General features: G+C 29.5%; 2 long non-coding RNA genes across 2 annotated transcripts in view; one reads left to right on the top strand and one right to left on the bottom strand.

The window, feature by feature from the left end:
• Positions 1-5,040: 5,040 nt before the first annotated feature.
• On the bottom strand, positions 5,041-7,220 carry LOC136082023 (uncharacterized). The gene is made up of 2 exons (XR_010639350.1): positions 6,310-7,220; positions 5,041-5,472 (listed from the first exon to the last, which is right to left on the bottom strand). It is a non-coding gene; the product is annotated as an uncharacterized LOC136082023 (long non-coding RNA).
• Positions 6,990-20,451, top strand: part of LOC105845981 (G patch domain-containing protein 2) — a 45,936-nt gene continuing 32,474 nt past the window's right edge. Inside the window, exons 1-2 of the long non-coding RNA XR_010639349.1 lie at positions 6,990-7,376; positions 16,117-16,549. This is a non-coding gene — a long non-coding RNA (G patch domain-containing protein 2). The remainder of the gene's footprint in view (positions 7,377-16,116; positions 16,550-20,451) is intronic.

The following is a 20,451-nucleotide window of genomic DNA, read 5'->3' as shown; positions in this document are numbered from 1 at the left end:
ACGGATAAACTAAACTAATGCTTACGCTTTTTTCCGCACTTAGTATAGTAGTAGCTTCAAATACTGCATTTAAAATAGGAGTGACTGTTGTTAATAATTGCACTTGTGTTTCAGTTAGACAAGTCGGTGGCACTTTCATACAGTTTTGTGAACACTCAACTAGAGCAATTTCTATAGAACCATAATTTTTTTAAAATCCATTCCAATAAGTTAGAAGTGCTGTTAAAGCGCGTTTTCACATCAATTGGAGGCTTTGACTCAGGTTTTCCTTGAGAAATCGGATACTTCTTGAGAGCAGCCTGTCCAACTGATGATGAGTGAAAAAATCCTGCTATTTTTTGAGCCTTGCTAATTAATGTAACAAGAATTGGTTGGTTGTGTATAGCTGATTTCACACAATGTTGGAGTTTATGAGCACAACAGCATGGCCAATCAATCCCAAGAAGTTTAAGTGTGCATGGCATACTAGGAGTAGTATCGGTTGTAGCTCGGAAAATATTATCTGAAGTCAAGTCAAATTTTGACAGGATGTTTTTTAAAATTTCTTCTGTGGATGTAGCTTTGTGACAAGCATTTATTACTTCCAGATTTACAGATTACTTCCAGATAACTGATTAACAGCATGATTCTAAAACCCAAGAGGATGAAATAAAGTGACAAGTAGAAACAAGAAAGTTATCGCCATTGTCGGCTTTAAATTGATCAAAAGTGATGCTAGGTTTGGAGATAAACTAGCTTTTTATACTTTGTTGGAAGTTAAAATATAAATCATTGACCATATCACCTAAATTTCGAGATGAAGTGGTCGGGTGTGGTTTTTAGAAGTCATTTTATAGCTTGATGCGAAAGTAGGTTGTAAAAGTATCGAATTTAAAATTACTTTAGTGAAAGCTAACCATGAGCGAGACTAGGTTTTTTCAAACCGAGACGAGACCGAGACGAGAAGTTAGTACTTCTCGTGAGACCGAGAACGAGACGAGACGAGAAATTTAACAATTTTTGAAAACAAATTTATTTAAATCCAAGTAAAAAAAAAAATGTAAACATGGTTTTGACAAATAGACACAAATGACATTTGTCAAATGTAAACAACTTTTTCAAATATTAATTCAGAATTTTTTGCCAAACTTTTCCAACAAGACAATGTTTTCTCTGATTAAGATGATTTGTTCTACTTTTTATGGGTGTAAGTTGTGTCTGGATGATCGGACGACATTTCCACCTGAGCTAAAAACTCTCTCTGATTTAGTTGAACTTGCTGGAATAGCTAAAATTTGTCTAGCTAATGAAGAGAGTTCTTGCAATGTATTTGAATGCAATTTCCAAATATCTCCCTGATGCCAAAAAAATTGTCTTTTTTGGCATCAGGGAGATATTCATACTGGCACATTTCGCTCAAAATAGGATTCAGTTCAGATGTTGGCTCTTGTGTTTCAAGTCTGACGTTTAACTTGCGCTTCAGTTTTGAATTATGGGACAAATCTGCTGAAAGAACTCTGGCAACAGGTTGGCACTCAACATTATCCTTAACCTGTGAGGCTAACCATTCTTTTGTTGTTTGAAATTTTTTTAAGAGCTTCAAGTGAAGTCCCTTTAAAGCAGGATCTAAGTAGTTTGCTGCAGCACTCAATATGTTTCCAGTGTGATAAAGAGGAAATCTTTTCTCAATGCAGCTTTTCAAGTTTTTTGCATACAAGACACCGTAGCCATTTTTTCCATCCGTCTCAATAAATTGATCAATTTTGTCATGGATTAAATAAAGAGAATCGGCGACAGTGTTAATTGTTGGAATAGACTCAGCCGACCACGTTTCTGTAACTTCTTTAATTGGTGCCAAAATTTATACTGCTCTCTCGATTGATTTCCACTGTGATGCACTGATAGTCTTTGAAGGAAAAATATCTTCATTTGCACATAAGCTGATAATTGCACTCTTTAGATGTAGGACACAAGCCATGCAATCCAGTTCACTATTCCATCTTGTGTCAACAGATTGGCTTAACTGTCTAAAATTGATTCCTTGAGCGTCTGATTCTGATTCAAGCAACTCAGCTGCAACTGTTGACTGGTGAGTTAAAGAAGCCAAATGTTTGCATGTTTGCAACGCATCATCCATTCCAGCAGTCATTTCAAATGAGTCTCGAACTGCAAAATATGATTGTCGCACAAGTATTGGTCAAGGCGCTTTGACAATTTGACTGCAAGTTTCATGTTTCTTGCCTGGTCGTTCGCGCAGTACATTGGCAAATCAGCAGGCAAATTTAGTTCTTCTAAGTAATAATCCAGCTTTCCTTCAATTAAGATACCTGTGTGTCTACCTGGGAACTGTTGGACATTTCTTTAAAATAAAACCATTCAAATGCATTGGATCTTTATTCAAAATCTTGATCAGTATATTTTGATTTTGTAGAGAAAGTTTGTTTTGCCAAATGTCTGAGAGTTACAACGAATAACAAACAAAGTGAATCAACTTGAAGATACTAAATATTTAAAAATGATATTTATGCTTCAGTAATTTTAAAAATACTGCTTTATCTTGGCTGATGAGGTGTACATAAAACCTGGGCTACAGTAGTACAGTACACAAAGAGCTGTGTCACCAAAGCCAATCGACCAATGTTGTATTAGTTCTCTAGGTTTTTTGTGATGAAAAAGTTGCTGGATTACGTCTTAAATTTCCTGAAGATAAAAGACATGCAATTAAATGCACTAGAAACACAATTTGGAAAATATTGGCAAGGGTCAGGTGGCACATATCTGATAACTGCGCAAAATGTTATTACAAAATTTTAAATTGATAAAACTAGAAAGTTGCTAGACGAGAAAGCTGATCTTGAAACTTGATGTGGAATTTGATATGTCAATATGTATAAAATTATTAAGATTAGTTGCCAAATAAATGCGAACATGAGCTTTTATAAATTGCAAGTTTTATTGCTTTCAAACATCCAGAATTACATTTTATACAATTCTGTTACAATTTTAGAGGAAGGCGTCTGTACCTTTGATGTTTCAAAAGTTTTGATTAGTTCTTTGAACAGAGGAAGACTTTGAGAATCTTATGACAATGAAGTTTACTTTGTTATTTATTGTTTTTTTATATTTGATGTGACACATGTGAATTTTTATTAACTGTAATTGTAAATTTCAATTGCTTTTTTGAAGTGTGAAAAAAGTTTGCTACATTTTGACAAACATTTTTAAAAACTATTGTAAAAAACACTCTGAAGATTTTGGAAAGGAATGTTTAATAAAACAAGAAAAGCTTTCAAATTCAAAATAAAATACTTTGAGTCAAAAAACTCAAAGTAATTTTTCTTAAAGTTAATATATTTATTTGTTTTTATTAAAAAATTTACTATTAGTATTACATGTGTTAAACAGCTAAAATAAAGTTATAAAAATGATATTTTAAACTAAAATCAATACTCTTTAAATCTTTGTTGCAATCAACTTATTTCTAAACGTAAAAATAATTCTAACAATATTTGCTTCTAAAACTTAATTGAAATGTTTTGTCTTAAGAAAGTTCTTTATTTATTTCTGAAGTTTGTTTAAAAAAGCAAAGATAAAAAATAGTTTTAACCGTAAAAAAGTCGGCCTTCGCTAATTTTACGGAAAATGAGCTATCGGAACCTGTTCAAGAAGGCCTTGTGTTTAGCTAATTTGCCAACGTAAACTCATTCAAAGTAATATACAAACGTTAACTCATTCAAAAGTATTTGAAGACCACAAGGAAAAAAGGGCACACGCCACAATTCCTATTAATTTGAGTTATCTCCCCAACTATGTAAACATAAGCCTAAAGGTTAGCACAATAGTTAAATCCAACCCAAAAAAGGCCTATGTAATGCCACACTTAGTGTCCCAAGAAATACAGTACGAACAAACATAGCAACTTTCAAAGACAAAATTTAATTCATCTTAAAAGTGGAAATATGTGGCATGTGCCTTTTTTCCCCTGAAGTCTTCATTTATTTTAAATAAGTTATATGATTTTCTGTTTATTTTTAGGTTACCTGGTAACCTGTAAAAAAAATCGTTGTTAATTTTATTTTTATTATCAAGTTTATAATGAAAAAATATTTCAAGTGTAATTTCAAATAGAATTTAACAAACAAACTACTGAAAACCCAAAACAGTAAGTAAAAATTAAAAATGAAAAAAGAAAACATCCTTTAAACTATTTCTTTAAATTTCTATTTATATATGTTTTTTCTGTTTAAAATTTATGTATTTCTATTAACTGATACAAATTTTCTTAAACTGATTAAAATAAAAAAGTTTTAAGACATAGAAGTGTCAATAAGAGATATAAAAATGTAGCAAATAAGATAAAATAAAACATAAATTTTTAATTGTAAAATTGTAAAATGTTTACTAAAAGACTTAATGTTTCCTAAGTGTCCAACTGTAGCAAGTTATTTGTTCGCGTCTTTTTATAGTTCTAAATACGCATCTACAATTGAACACAAACCCTACAATGATGAAATTAGAAATGAACTCCATAAAAAAGACATAGTTGATTAGCTATTTGATAGAATCTTCCTGTTTTTTCCTTACACTAGCCTATCTGTAACTATTTCGAAAATACAATCATAAATATTTACTTCATAATCATAAAACTTTCCAGCAAGTATTCAAGTAGTGGATTTGCAGTGGACCTTAATAGTTTCACTGATCACGGGAGTTTTACTCATCAGTTACTTAGTGGACTAAAAGCAGCAATCACTATAAGTGAGATTTTTTGTATTAATTTTTGTTATATGCTGTAATATGTTTCTTATACTGACTGTAACATTTTGCTCTTGTTAATGAGATTCTATAAAGATTTCAAAGCAACTATGGATATTAGCCTAGGAAACTTTGTCCTGAAAACAGGTGCTAATGTTTTATAAATATCAGTTCGGGCTTTTTCAGAAACTGAAAAAGTCCGAACTGATTTTTATCAGAAACTTTAGTTTTAAATAAATTTTTTTCAACCCACTTCCAAATAGCTAATTGCTGCAGTCTTACTGATGTTACATATATAAACAAGCATTTTAAAAGTAATTCTATATTTTAATTTTATCTAAGTCAACAACATTTGATCATTTAAGGCTAACTTGTTACAATAATTTTTTTCATCTTTATTTAAATAACCCATTATTACTAGCAAATTTTAAAGCTTTTAGCACTTTTCAAGATTTTTTTCCAGTGTCTCAGTTGTAAATGGAGAACATACGCTCTTGTTTCCAAATACTAATTTCAGTCTTTCACATAATACTCTTAAACAATTCATTTCCTTATAAAAGTTTTTTCCTTCTGACAGTGTAACTGGAGTAAGTGATGATAGCATAGATTGTCCAGCTAAAAGGTGTAATGTTGTCTGGGGAGTTAAGAAGCTTGAGGAGCATAAAAAATCTGTTGGTTCGCCTTCCGACTCATCTTTTGCATTGAAATCAGGTTATAATTCAAACATTTTTGATAAAGCTAAAAATAAAAATTAATAGGTAAAAAAATTATTAGTTGATGCAATTTTAATTCTAATTCTAGTGATATATTAATTTTAATTTATATATATATAAAAAAAAAGCCATTGGATAGCCATTGAATTTTTTTCAAAGAATAAAAAATATATAAAAAGAATGTAAAAGTTGAAATAAAAAACAAAAAGCAATATTTCAAAACATATTTACTATAAACTAAATAAATTAAAATAAATTATCAAAGAATTGCTAATTTCATAAAATTTAACATATAATACTTGTATTTAATTGATTTAAATATAATTACAACTTTAATTTAGTAAAGTAAATAAAAGATTATTAAACACAGTATATCATAATAATATATTATTATGATATACTGTTATATAACTGTTATATATTGTTGATATTAATAACAGCAATATATAACAGTTAATATATTTTTTATATAACTTCTATAAAGATTTTGTCTGTTGTTTCCTTTAATTTTTTATTTTAATGACCAAAAAACTATAAAGTATGTGTAGTAAAAAAATATACACTTAACTATCATTAAACTAAGTCGTTTAATTGTGTAGTGTAATAGAGTATAAATATTTAATGTGTAGAAATAAAAATATAAGTTTTACAATCATTAAACTATGTTGTATAAACCTAACTTGCTTAGCTAACTTTTTTTTGACATCTTTTATATCTGTCAACCCCCGAATATTAAAAACATAGAGTTTGTTTTTAAATTTGTTTTTGTCAATATTACTTTATTTACCTAGTATTATTACTTTAAAAAATTAAAAAAATTCTATATTTATTATTTTAACAAATTACTAAAACTAAAACCCACCAGACAAATAGTGTTGTGAACAGACATAATGATACTTTGTTTTGGAAGAATATAATTTTGATTTGATAACTACTCCATTTTTGTCAACATGCGCACGATTTATTAACATGCTTTCCTTCTAAAGCCTTCATATGGAAGTATCTTATCTTAACTCTGTGAACTATTACTTTTATTTGAAACAAGAAAACACACAGCAACTTCGAGGCATTGTTTATGTATATATCGTACACCCAGATCAAGGGTGCCTTAAGTCAAAAAAAATCAAACTGAGAAAATCAGGGTTGAAGTTTTAAGTTTTTAATATTTTTTTCAACTAAGGGTGCCATTTGTATCTGTCATTTTGTAAACATTCGCTTTAGACTTGTGGTATTTTGTCACCATGTACAACACATAACATACTATCAAATGACATTCATAACTCAATATCCATAATTTTTGACTTGTGGCACCCTTGATCTGGGTGTACGATATGTTCCTGACTCGACAAAAGTATTTGTTTTTCCTAGTTTTTAATGGTAGCCTATTTTCCCAATATTCGTGACGCGACTCCAACCCGAAGATCTTGCGGATAACAAATCGAACAGATTTTCCTAATTAATTTCTTTGCAAAGTTTGCGATATTCTTTATCTTTATTCGTCGTTACTATATATATGCTTTATACTTTGCGATATTCTTTATCTTTATTCGTCGAATCTATAATAGCTCACTCAACTTAGCTTTATGTTTTTTTACTCTATAACTTTTTGTCATTCTAAGCAACAACAACAACAACAACAAATAAAAGCAGGAAAATCGTTCGAAAAGCCCGGTTCGTTTCCGGCTCGATCTTAATGATAACCGACTGTGCTTAGAAATAATTATTATTGTTATTAATCTTTATCGACTCATTTGTTTTTGCTTTTAAAAACTTTTATAATGCATGATATACAAGAGCATCACAATGATGATGAACAGTTACCAAAAATGGACGAACTTTTGTCAAAAATGATGCATCTATCAGCTCATATAAAAAATAAATCGGAGTCTACATCAAGTACCGAAGGAACGTCAGCTAAACATAAATTAAGTATGATTCTTTTTATTAAAACAGTGAAATAGTTTGAAATTTACTCTACTACTTTTTTTTAAGTTATAATACAAGATGTCCTGATAAGTTGAATATTTTTTTTATTAATTTAAATCTTCTAATCGTAGCATATTTTTTCGTGTAAAGTGTAGCTTTTTCTAATTACAAACAATACATTTCCTCTAAATTTAAAAAAATCTTAAAAGATTTGTAATAAATCTTGTAAAACTTGAAAGAGAATAGTTACTTTTTATTCCATAATTTCAATATTTCTATTTTTGAAATCCTAGTTTATTTGACTGTGTATCAAATACAACATAATTATATAAACACCAATTAAATTGATTTCCTGAAAAATAGATAAATGATATAAAATACTTACTATGCCTATATAGTTTTTGTAATTCTAATTTTGAAGACATGGAATTCAAATATTTTGTTATAATTTTTTGTAATTAATTGATTTCTGAATGTGACAACACATTCATTAGTTGTCTCTTTTTTTTATAGAAAATGATTATTTGTTTAAAAATGGTTAATTTTTTAAAAGTTTTAAAATATTTTAAATAATATTTTTTCTTATCAGTAAAATTCAAGTTTTCTCTTAAAATCACAATATTATAATTAAAATATTAACATATTCGTAATAAAATAAATCATTTCTTCATTTTGAAGAATAACAGTTTTTTAATTTTTATATTTCTCAGGTAAAGTTTGAATAGAATCTGTAGAGTAATTGATATGAGAGGAGAGAACGTGGTGATATATGGTAAAAATGTATAAAAGTAATTTTATCAAAAATGTTGGGATCCATTTTGAGTTGTAGAAAAATAGTCCATTAAGACACTTAGTAGATTTTGCATCTTATTATTTATTATTTATACCTTTGGAATCTGGTTTAGGTTTTTGATCTTCTACTTTAAATTTTATTTAAGTTGAAAATTGATTTTAAGCAGATTTTAAATATTTGATTTTAATTACTAAGATATTAGACTTAAAATAATTTTAAGTATATTTTATAATATACTTAAAATAATTTTAAGTATATTTTCGCGTCACGGTAAGGAAGGAGGCGTGAACTTCCTGGTTTAATGCACTTCCGCGGTGCTCTGTGACAAGACCGTTAGGACTTCTTGGGGCACCTAAATAACAGTATTAAAAAAAAAAAAAAAAAAAAAAAATAATGAGGAATTTTTGTTACTGGATCATAAGTTACAGGCTTTAATTTTCACAGTAAAAGAATGTCACAGTAAAAGGATGAGACTTAATTGAATAAAAAGAATAAATTTTAATAGATGGCACTGGAGACACTTGCTCTTTAGAGCAGTACCCATTATAATATTTATAGAAAAGAGAAAGAAAATCAACATTACGACAATGTGATAATGGTTGGAGGTTGGCTGCAGGAACAGTTACTATGCTAACAATGCGTTTTTGCACCTTGTCTAAAAGAGAAAGGGCTTCATTCAAAGATCTGTCCTAGATAATGCAAAAGTATTCACACAAGGACAGATTTAAGATTTATAGAGATAATGAATCGAATCCTGAGTAAAAAAGTGCAAGTACGATAAAGAGATGCAACCTTAGCCATTGCTACTTTTGCAATGGATTTGATATATTGTTTCCAAGTAATATCGGAAGTAAGAGTTAATCCTAGAAGATGAAGGGTTGATGACTCATTGAGTACATTACTATTCATAAATATAGGAAGATCTAGATTATTAAGATAATGATTGGATGAAGAAAATTGAGTTTTATCTTCGTTAAAGTTCACCAGCCACCAAAAGCCCCATGCTGTAGCAGAAGAGAGATCTTTTATAAGCTCAAATGCCCCCTCCAAGCAATCAGAGAGTCTTGGTTTTTTATCAAGACAAGAATAAATGGTAGTATCATCAGCAAACAATGCTACCTTAGATGTTAGAATTTTGGCAAGATCGTTAATGTAAATTAAATAAAGTATAGGATCAAGAATAGAACCTTGACGAACCCCTGAAGTTACAGAATATGAAGAAGAGTGTTGTCCATCGAGAACAAATTTTATACTATGATTAGAAAGGAAGGATTCAATAATCTTAAAGATGTTACCAGGTACACCATAAGAAGAAAGCTTATGGAGAAGACAAGCATGCCAAACTTCATCAAAAGCTTTACAAATGTTGAGAGCTATAGCTTTAACTTCTCCGCATCTATCTAATGCACAATAAAACCTATCAGTTATTACTGTTAGCAAATCAGCAGAAGAAGGAGAAGATTGAAATCCATATTGATGATCAGAAAGGAAGTTATTAAATTCAAGATGAGAGATTAAGTGTTTGTTAATTAAAGATTCAAAAACCTTGCTTATGATAGGAAGATTACTAATGGGATGGTAGATAGACGAGTCAGATCGCTATCCAGAGTTTTTGAAAATAGGGATAACAGATGGTGCTTTCCAGCAGGTTTGAAAACAAGGCTCTGATAAGCACTTCTTATATAATTTTGAAAGTATAGGCAACAGCTCCAGGGAATATTTCTGCATGACTATAAAAGGTATGTTGTCCGCAACCCAAGCTGTAGAAGAGTCTAAGCAGGAAATCACTTTAGATATAAAAGCTGGAGTGATACGAATGTCAAACAATGGATCAGCCTGTTTGTAGGCTATATCAGGTAGAGTGCATTTAGTGCAATCAAGAGATGATATTGATGTAAAGTTCTTAGCAAACAATTTAGCTTTGTCCTAAGGTTAGGTGACAAAATCTGAACCATACAGGAGAGGCAAAATAACAGATTTGCCCTTATTATAGATTCTGTTAAAGATTCTCTAGAAGTCACGAGAGCCTAATTTTTGAGGTGAAATACGAGATTTCGTGACCTGAGAATAGTAGGCCCTTGCGTTAGACGAAACCTTTTTCCAATGGTTTCTAGCAATAGTGAACAGACATTTGTTTTCTGGAGAATTGTTTTGCTAATAGAAATGGAAGTAATAGTTTTGGTTACAAATTGCAGCAGCATGATGTGAGGAAAACCATGGAGAAGAGACTTGGAATCGTTAAGAGGCAAGAGGGAATAAAAGAAATCATACCAACCCAAATCCAAGAAGTTATATAGGTAGCACATTTGTCAGCAGGAGGATGAAAGATTTCTACCCAAGAGCACTCAAGAAGAAATTCAAGGGCAATCAATAAGAAATTCAAGGGCTGAGTCCCAGTCAGCATCAAGGTTGTTGTAAGAGATATGATGATAGGAGGATTCTAATGATGAAGAATAATGAGATGAGTTTTAGAGAGACAAAACTATGATAAAAAACTTAATGGTGACTAGGATCAGTAACAAAACATAAGTCAAGTAGAGAAGGTAAATGATTCAGATTGTATGGAAAGCGAGTTGGAAAATTTACTATTTGAGTTAGATATTGAGAAAGGCAAAAGCTGTGGACCTTAACGCCTGCAGAGTCACTGACACTAGAGCCAAGCCATTCAGTGTGATAATCATCAAGTCACAAACAACAACGATATTGGCAACCATATTGGCTGAAGAATAAAGAGAGAGGGCTTGGTCTGAAATAACACTGAAAATAGTACAGTCTTGAGATAAAAGAGAGTAATATAGAACAAAGAGAAAGGTGATGAGCAAAGTGGTACTAAACAAAAGCACACAAAAGAATATTCTGTGGATTCAAACCTAGTTTCCCGACAAATGGGAGAATACATACAAATAGAATTAAAAAAAAACCAGACCAAGCATGTGGCTATAGGAGACTTTATGGATTAAAGGAAGGTAACTATTAACACTAAGATCACAAGATGAGACAGCTGAACTCAAATTAGTCTCACAAAGAGCAATTAGGTTTGGCGAACTTTGCAAGAGATAGAGACTTTTGATGATCAGGAGACCTTTTCATTAGATGGAGACGAGAGGCTAGGGCTATTGCTTTTGAAATATCTAAGGGTTTAAACAAAGTTTGGCGTACTGGTCTTCTCCATAAGCTTGTTTCATATGTTGTATCTAGGAAAATTTTTGAAATCGTCAAATCATTTCTTTCTCACCACTTTATTAAAGTCATCCTCGAAGGCCTTTATTTCCAGTAACTTTTTAGGTACCTCAAGGTTCTATCCTTAGCCCTGTTTTATTTCTTATCTATATTAATGATCTTCTTGTCCTCACTTAGTCCTCTTCTTTATGTCTTCTTGGATTATTGTTTACTATTGACCTTTCATGGAAACCAATTATACCAATTATGGAATACAATTGATTGCTAAATTAGCTTTTGCTAATGTTGCTTCTCTTTATCGTGCTCGCTATTTTTTCTCTCCTGATTCCATTCTTTACCTCTACAAATCTCTTATTTGTCCCTGTATGGAATACTGTTGTCATATTTGGGCTGGTTCTTCTAATAATACTCTTTCTCTTCTAGACAAGGTCTAAAAACGCATTGTAAATGTAGTTGGACTTGCTCTATATGTTAAGCTCTTTTCCATTGTTGTAAAGTTGCATCTCTTTTTCTTTTCTACAAATACTATCATGGTCACTGCTCAAAGGAGCTATCATCTCTAGTTCCATCAACCAAAACTTGTTCTTGCTTGACTCATCATACAGCAAAGTATTATTCTTTCACTGTATCTGTCCCTGCATGCTTCTAAAACTTTTTTCTAGTTTTTTCCCTGCACTTTATCTCCGTTGAACTCTCTTCCATCTTCATGTTTTCTTGACTCATACAACTTTTAACTTTTTAAGTCTTCTATCAACTGTTTCCTTGCTCTATAACTATTCTTTTTTTCTAGTAACTCCCAACTTAATAGTGGTTATTGCAGCCTTATTGGGAGTGAATCAGAATTATATATATATAAAAGAAATAAGAGATAAGACTTAACGGAAGAAAAGTTACTTTGAAGACCACAAATATTATTGAAAATTTAGTGAACTTGGTGATGGCAATGGTTTTTTGTGCTTTATAGTTTACTTTCTAACAGCCCAAGAAATTGTTTTCTTTTAAAAGATAAAAACAATACTAACAAGTTAACTACAAGTAGCCAATGTCACTGATGTGCTTCACAAACATTTTGGAAGTGTCTTTACAAGTGATAGCAAGGTCTTGAAGCTGTAAATTTTACACCAAAAGCAGTTTATAAATCTTTATTGGAAATTAAAGCCAGCACATCGTGTGTTTCTGATGGCATACCCAATATACTTCTGAAAAAGCTAGCTTAATTTATATTCCATATACATTTATATTTGATGCCAGCTTTAAGTTAAGTTTTTTGACTAAACAATAGCGTTAAGTGTTAGTATCTCCGACTTTTAAAAAAGGAGCTACTATCTCCCAATAATTATCAACCCATATCACTGACATGCACTTGGTTTTGTGTCATGGAAAGAATGATTAATGCATATATTATAGAGTATCTAAATCATCAATGCATAAAAAATTATAGTCAACATGGTTTTTTCAGCAAAAACGACCATGTTGACTATAAGTTTTTTCCATCTGTACTAATCTCTTAGAATCTGCAAATTATTGAAGTAACAGCTGTTGTATATCGATTTCCAATAAGTCTTAAACTCTGTCTTGTGTAATAAACAATTGCATAATATAAGATGCAAACAAATATTAGTACTAGGGTTTAAACCAACATTTTAAGGATATCTAAATTTAAGCATTTTTTTATAATAAATATTTCAAAAAAAAATATATATATATTATTTGAAGAAATTCTTTTTAGACTCGAGAGTTCACATTTAATTTTATCTTTATTTTTCCTATTCCACTTGTCAATTTTCTTAAAATGGTTTAAAGTTTCAAATCTCAAATTTCTTGAAATAGTTTGAAGACACTCAAAATTTACATTGTGTCCCACTAAAGTATCTTAAATCAAAAGTAAAAAAGAAATAAAACATTGTTAAACAATGTCTTTTTTTTGTGTGTGCCCAAATCAAGGTTTCAGTATTATTATAAGATAGAAAATGAAGAAAATAGTTTATTACATGTCCACCAATTAAGTACAGAAGAAAATCTTGTTGCTTGTACAGCTAATAAAGATCAAGCTGCCTGCAAAAAAACAATTTTTTTTTGTTTTTTTCCCCAATATTTTAGTGGGCAATAATCACTATGTATGGTTTGTGAAGAAGCATAGATACCCATTTCGGTAACAATACAATCTTTAATGTAGTTTTTTGCAGAATTTTGCTGGAAAATTAAATTTTTCTTTTTCCTTCCTTCTTTGATTAAACATTTTTGTAATTATTTTACTTAATAATTGTAATTATAATTATTGTTTTATACAATAATTGTATTTATTATCAATTTTATTTACCCTTAAACTGGTTTTACAATCCCTACTGCATAGTACACGATAAAAGTTTAACAGGTATCAAGATATTTTATGTCAAAACTTTTAGATTTATTTTTTATATGTTAATTAGTAATTAAAGTTTAGACAAAAATGAAGAAAACTCACCAACAAATCTATTGTTTAAGATTTTAATGAAGCTGTCCTGGGCTTCATACCATAAATCCACATGTTGATTAGGGTGGAGCTTAAAACAACATTTTTGAAAAAAACCTGTTCTTACCCCTTTACTTTGTTCTATATAATACTAAAACACTAGGTTTAAAATTTTTTTGAACAAAAAATTATTTTAGGGGTAGCTCAAGACCCTTAAAAATTTGACTGGTCCCTAAAATTTTGAAAATAAAAGTTTTTCTAAAGTATGTCAACCTGGTACTTTTCTTCTAACCTCTATTGAAGGTTTACTTCCAATAAAATTGGACAGCAAAGTTACAACTTTGCTGTCAAACCAGTAAACTACCGGTACATCAACTCCGTCAACCTTGGCAACATGTTTGGTAAATGCTCCGCGACCCCTTTGCTTCATTTCCTTCTCTGACAAGACTGGGCAATTTCCAACATGGTTCCTACGTGCAGTTCCATTCATTTGAATTCCCTTCTTAAACATATAAACATTTAAACTAATGCTATTGAACCAATTGTCAACATACAATTTATGATTAACGTCATCGGGCAGGATTCGGGCTAGACGCATGACAACGTTACTACTTGCCCCAAGGTCTGGTTCATTCTCAAGGCAAATGTTGTCACTTCCTCCACAGTAAACTTCAAAATTATAGCTGAAGCCAGAGACACCACTCAAAACAAAAACTACAAACCCCCATTTTTGTGCGGTTTTTTAGGGTTGTATTTTTACATGTTGTTTGATTAAATGTCTCCCTTTGAACGGAATAATCTGCTCATCAACTGCCAAATTTTCTTCAAATGGAATACTGTTCAGCTGTTCATTTATTTTGTTTATGGGAGGGCGTATCTTGAAAAGCTTATCGTCTTTGTCAGCAGAGTTATTGTCAGCAAAATGAATAATGCTTTTTAATTTTTCAAAGCGGTTGACGGGCATAATATTAGCTACATGAGCAATTCCAATGGAAGACGACCAATAATCTCTTGTGCTTGGGAGTTTGATAATGGACATATACAAAACACATGCAACAAAACTAACTATATCTTCCTCTTTTACAGCAAATGAGTTTTCAGGATTGGTTTCCACGGAGTACAATGTTGTCTGATGGGCAATTTCTTGAAAAAGCTCTTTAGGAAAAATCTGATTAAAGTACGACAATTCTGAACCAAAACAATCCAATAACTCGTCCATTTTTTGTTGATAGTTACCTTTAAATTTGTGGTCTTCTTGTTTATTGGGAAGATTTTTAACTTTCCACAATAGCTGAGATTTTTTTGCAGGCTTTTTTCCATTTGCATTTGGTTTGTTAGTAGCTTGCATCACTGCTGCACCGTGTTTTTTTGCTCTTCCTAATATTGAAAGTGACTGATTATCATTGCTGTCAGCATTCTCATCAGTGCTATTAACTTCCTCACTGGACAAAGAAGATAGTGGCAAAAATAGTTAACGATCAGTTATATCTTCATCGCTGGAATCTCCGCCTGAGGAGCAGAGATCTGTGTCGTCATCAACAAACTTGATCAAGACAGGTGCCTGTATCCTGTGGATACCAGAAGGCTTTCTGCAATAGAAAGAAGTTGGCTTGCTTGCTAAAGATTAGAAGAAATAATAAAAACGTTTTATAACAAAAGATATAACAATAAATCAAAAATATATAATTAAAATTTTTTTCTTTAGATGCATGATGTATCATTTATGATACACTTACAAAAAGAGTTGTTGAGGAATGAAAGTTTAAGAAAATAGTAAATAAATACACAAGAGGACTACCAATATGTATAAGAAACTTTGGGAATTTTTGTGGGTTTATGATTGAAAGGAATCTTTCCCAACAAAATGGTGTACTTACAATAATTAGTTGATTTGCTGCCGGTTGCCATTTTGATAATATGAGAAATAAAATTGAAAGTAAAATTCCCAAAAACGTTTCAAGTACGGTGGCCACACTCACTTAAATATTGCATGCTTTAAATAAATTTAATTCCCATTTAAAATCGCTGTGCGTTCAACCAGAGATATACAATTTATAAACTGTATCATATATGATACAGTTTATAAATTGTATATCTCTATAAAAAATTATAAAAAATCATAAAAATAAAAAAAACTTAAATATATCAATAACATTTTTATAAATAACATCTATAAATAACTTTTTTAAAACTTTTTTAAATTTTATAAAAAAACTTGTTCTAAATTCGTAAATAACTTGAACTTTTTTTTTTGTTGATTAAGTTTGATTGGTTTTATCACATATATCACAAAATATGAAGATATTCTTATTTTTAAGGTTTAAAAAAAGTTGCTAGAAAAAAACAAAAAAGTCAAAAACATCAACGTGGAAAAAAACGCTCTTCAAAACATATTAATGATTTTGAATTTGATAGTAGTTCATTTACTGATTGCACAGATGAAGAAGTTTTAAAAGATTATATTGAAAATCTTACAGCTAATTGCAGTGATTCAGACGCTGAAAATTCTATATTTAAAAAATCTGCTTTTTTGGCAAAGCGAGATCTTGCATCAATTCAGCATTTCTGTATACCTTTCCATGGCAACAAAACTGAATCTTACAATGACAGTATGTGTTTTCCTCCATCCCGCAAAAAAAGAAAAAAGTATAAACGCCATTACATAGATGGTACTTACAAGTTATTAAATGGACAAATGACGCGTAAACAAAGAGATAAGATACATAATGTTATATCCAATCAATATAAAAGGTACAATTGTGTTTTTAGATGTTTATTACAATTTTATTTATATACAAATTTTTTTGATAATTTTATAAGGTTTATTGTTTGTTATATTGTTACTATATATTATTGTTTGTTATATTGTTACTATTATTGTTGTATTTTATACTATATATTATTGTACTGTGCTTTTATACTGCTTATTTATATTTATTTTATATTGTTGTATTTTATATTTATAGTTTTATATTGTTGTATTTTATATTTATAGTTTTATATTGTTGTATTTTATATTTATAGTTTTATATTGTTGTATTTTATATTTATAGTTTTATATTGTTGTATTTTATATTTATAGTTTTATATTGTTGTATTTTATATTTATAGTTTTATATTGTTGTATTTTATACTTGTTATATCTGTGCCAATCTTTTGTGCAACCCTAAAATTTTAAAACCGATAGAACTTAATAAAAATGACACCAAAAATTAAATTGTAATCAATCATTTAATTCAAAAGATCAATACATGGCATTGATATTTGAAAATGGTTTTGGGCATATGGACACTGCGACTATTTTTTACAAAGCACATTCTTGGCATGTTGCACTGCTGGCCACAAGCCTTAAATAAGTTTTAAATAAAAATGCTCAACGCATTAATTTTATGACATCAAATTAACAATTATGTTAATTTGATGTCATAAAATTCTCTTTATTTTTTTATTTTTTAAAGATATTTACTTTTTTAAATTACTGCAATAAAATTAATAACTGCAAAATGAGTTAAATGGTATTTAACTTCTTTTTTATTATTACTGTAAAGGAATGTTTATTTTACTTATTTATTTGTTTTTAATATTAAATTATTAAATTTAAAATTACACTTTTAAAAATGTTTGATAATAACAAATTTCTTTCTTTTCTTGACATTTACATAAATGAATGAAAATATGTTAAATTTTTGAATTCTTAAATGATTATTTCTTAAATTTCTAATTGTGGCTTTGCAACTACAAATAATTTTTTATTTCAAAAAAGTTAGCGAGTAACAAATAAAAAAATTACGTTACTTTGTTTCTTTATTTGTTAAAATTTATTATTTTGTTAACAATTTTGTTGCGAAAGCAACGATTATTTTTCCAAACATCATTTATTAAGATTATATCACTGTATATAACGTTTATTAAAAAAACAATCGCTGCGATTTAACTTGCATTATAAAAAACTTCAACTTACGTTTTGTGCAAATTTTTGATGCAGTTGTTTATTTAAATTTAATTTTTAGTAAAAAAGTGTTAAGGAAAGAAAACCGAAAAAACAATTGCGATAATTTTTTTTTAAAAATGAATATAATTTAAATATTGAACAGTATATAGTAATACTTTTAAATAAATTTGACAGTTAAGTTAAACCCAAGCATTAACTTTAATTTTCATAAACTTAAATATATTTTTTAATCATTTTATTAAATATAATTTTTATATCTAAATTAAATTATATATTTTTTTATCAGAATAAAATTATATTTTTATTAAATTAGTTTTAAATTAAATCACATATTTTTTATATGAATTAAATTATATTATTATGATCTCTGCTTCAAGCTCAAAGTATTAGCTTTTTTCAAGCAAAAAAATCAATCATTACAATAAAATAAAAACAAAATAAGAATAAATTTTTGATTTTGTTAGAGTTTTTTATTAGTAAATACTGGTTTTGTCTAACATAATTGTCATTCAAATTTTTGTAACAAATATTTTTACATAAACGTCATTCAAAAGTTAATGTGCTTTTTTTAAAATTAATTATTTCTTTCATCTTATGGCTTATAGAATAATTTAAAAGTTAAAAAATGATAAAAAGTTGCATAGCCAAAATCGCTTACTGCTTATGTAAAATTGCTCTACACGTAACACTTCAAAACAAGGCCTGTGGCCATGTCACAAATAACATAAACAATGCTGGCCTCTAAAGTGTTAATTGTTCCTGGTTTGTCAGCTTAAACCAGTGAGTTCACATAACCTCACAACCTCACAATAAGTGATAGAGAGGTGTCTAATGGAACATTGTTTGAGGCCAATTGATAGGTCTATTTTTTATTTAAGTCAATGGTTGTGGTTGTTGAATATCAGGTAGCCCTTTAAAACCACATCTGATCCAAAATAATGTCATCCATATTTTCCAACAAAAAAACATTAATCATGGTAATGATTTCTATTGACCATATTGTAAGCTCTGGTCTGATTTTTGAGGAAATAAGGTCTTATGATGCCACCATCATTTAAACTGCACCAAACGATGCATTTTTCTGGATTTAATGAGTTTGTATAGTCTCTTGTAGATTGGTTCACTCCATATGTTGCAATTTTGCTTATTAAAAAAATTTGTCAAGCCAAAAGTAATTTGGCGATAAAACAATGGGTCAGTTACCAATTGCTATAGAGCCCAATGACAAAAAAGTGATGCATATAATGGTGTCATAGCTTCCTACACCAGCTGGATCTTATATAAATGTAGGCCAAGATCTTTGCATAATACTTTCCACATAATGGACAGACAGAGCTTTAATACCTGTGACCAAAGGCAAACTGGTAAATTTGAAACTTCTTTCACATTTTTGTTTTCAGCAACAATATTCTCTTCAAAATGCACATTATTTTGATGTATTGACGTTATTCCATTCTCAAGAAAGAGTGATAAAAAATCCACAGTTTGATAGATTGTTTGCTTTACGAATATTTGCGGTGTAAAAATCTAAGTTTGAAATATAAGTTGTGTGAATCGAAGACTGATTTTTAAACTAAATTAGAATAATATTGTAGCGTTGTTCAAGCGTGAGTCTACTCATGATGACTTGCCAGAGTATACTTAAACAAGTGAAAAAAATAAATTTCATTCTTTTTAAGTCTAATTTTTTATGTTATTTTTTATAATTTCAAGTTCTATCAGTCCTAAAAAACACTATTGTATGACATATATCTTACCATATATATTTGTCTATACAAATATCATATAATATCATGTATATAAGTCTATACAGTTTATTTTTACTAATGTAATATTTTTTATTAATTTATCTAGGTGACATATATTAATTTTTTTTACATTTTAATCTTGAGATTAAACCTTGAAGTATTGAAATAACAAAGTATTATTGTATATGATTTTTTTTTTTCTGATTCACTCCCAACAAGGCTGCAAGCAACCACTATTAAGTTGGGAGTTACTAGAAAAAAAGAATAGAGTTATAGAGCAAGAAAACAGTTAACAGAAGACTTAAAAAATTCAAGGTTGTATGAGTCTGGAAAAAATTAAGATGGGAGAGAGTTCCAAAGGGTTAAAGTGCAGGAAAGAAGCTAGACAAAAGTTTTTAGAGTATGCAGGGACAGATACAGTAAAAGAATGAGGCTTTGATGAATAATGAGTCAAGCAAGAATGAGTTTTAGTTTATGGAGGTGATAGTTCCTTTGAGCAGCAACCATGATAGTATTTGTAGAAAAAAGAAAGAGATGCAACTTTATTACAATTGAAAAGAGGCTCAAGCTTAGTAGATAGACTGGGTCCAACTACATTCTCAATGGGTTTTTAGACCTTGTCTAGAAGAGAAAGAGCATTATTAGAAGAACCAGCCCAAATATGATAACAGTATTCCATACAGGGACAAATAAAAGATTTGTAGAGGTAGAGAATGAAATCAGGAGAGAGAAAATGGCAAGCACTATAAAGAGAAGCAACCTTAGCAAATGCTTATTTAGCAATCAATTATATATATGGTTTCCATGAAAGGTCAATAGTAAATGATAATCTAAGAAGATGTAAAGAAGAGGACTCAGTGAGAGGGTTACCATTCATCAATATAGGAATCTTGTCAGTACCGTGATAGTTGTTTGCGGTAAATAACTGAGTTTTGTTAAGTTAAAATTTCCAA

The sequence above is a fragment of the Hydra vulgaris genome, chromosome 06, assembly GCF_038396675.1.
Source record: "Hydra vulgaris chromosome 06, alternate assembly HydraT2T_AEP".
Taxonomy (NCBI): domain Eukaryota; kingdom Metazoa; phylum Cnidaria; class Hydrozoa; order Anthoathecata; family Hydridae; genus Hydra; species Hydra vulgaris.
Note: the sequence above shows the minus strand (reverse complement) of the source record. Positions and strands in the feature narration are given on the sequence as shown.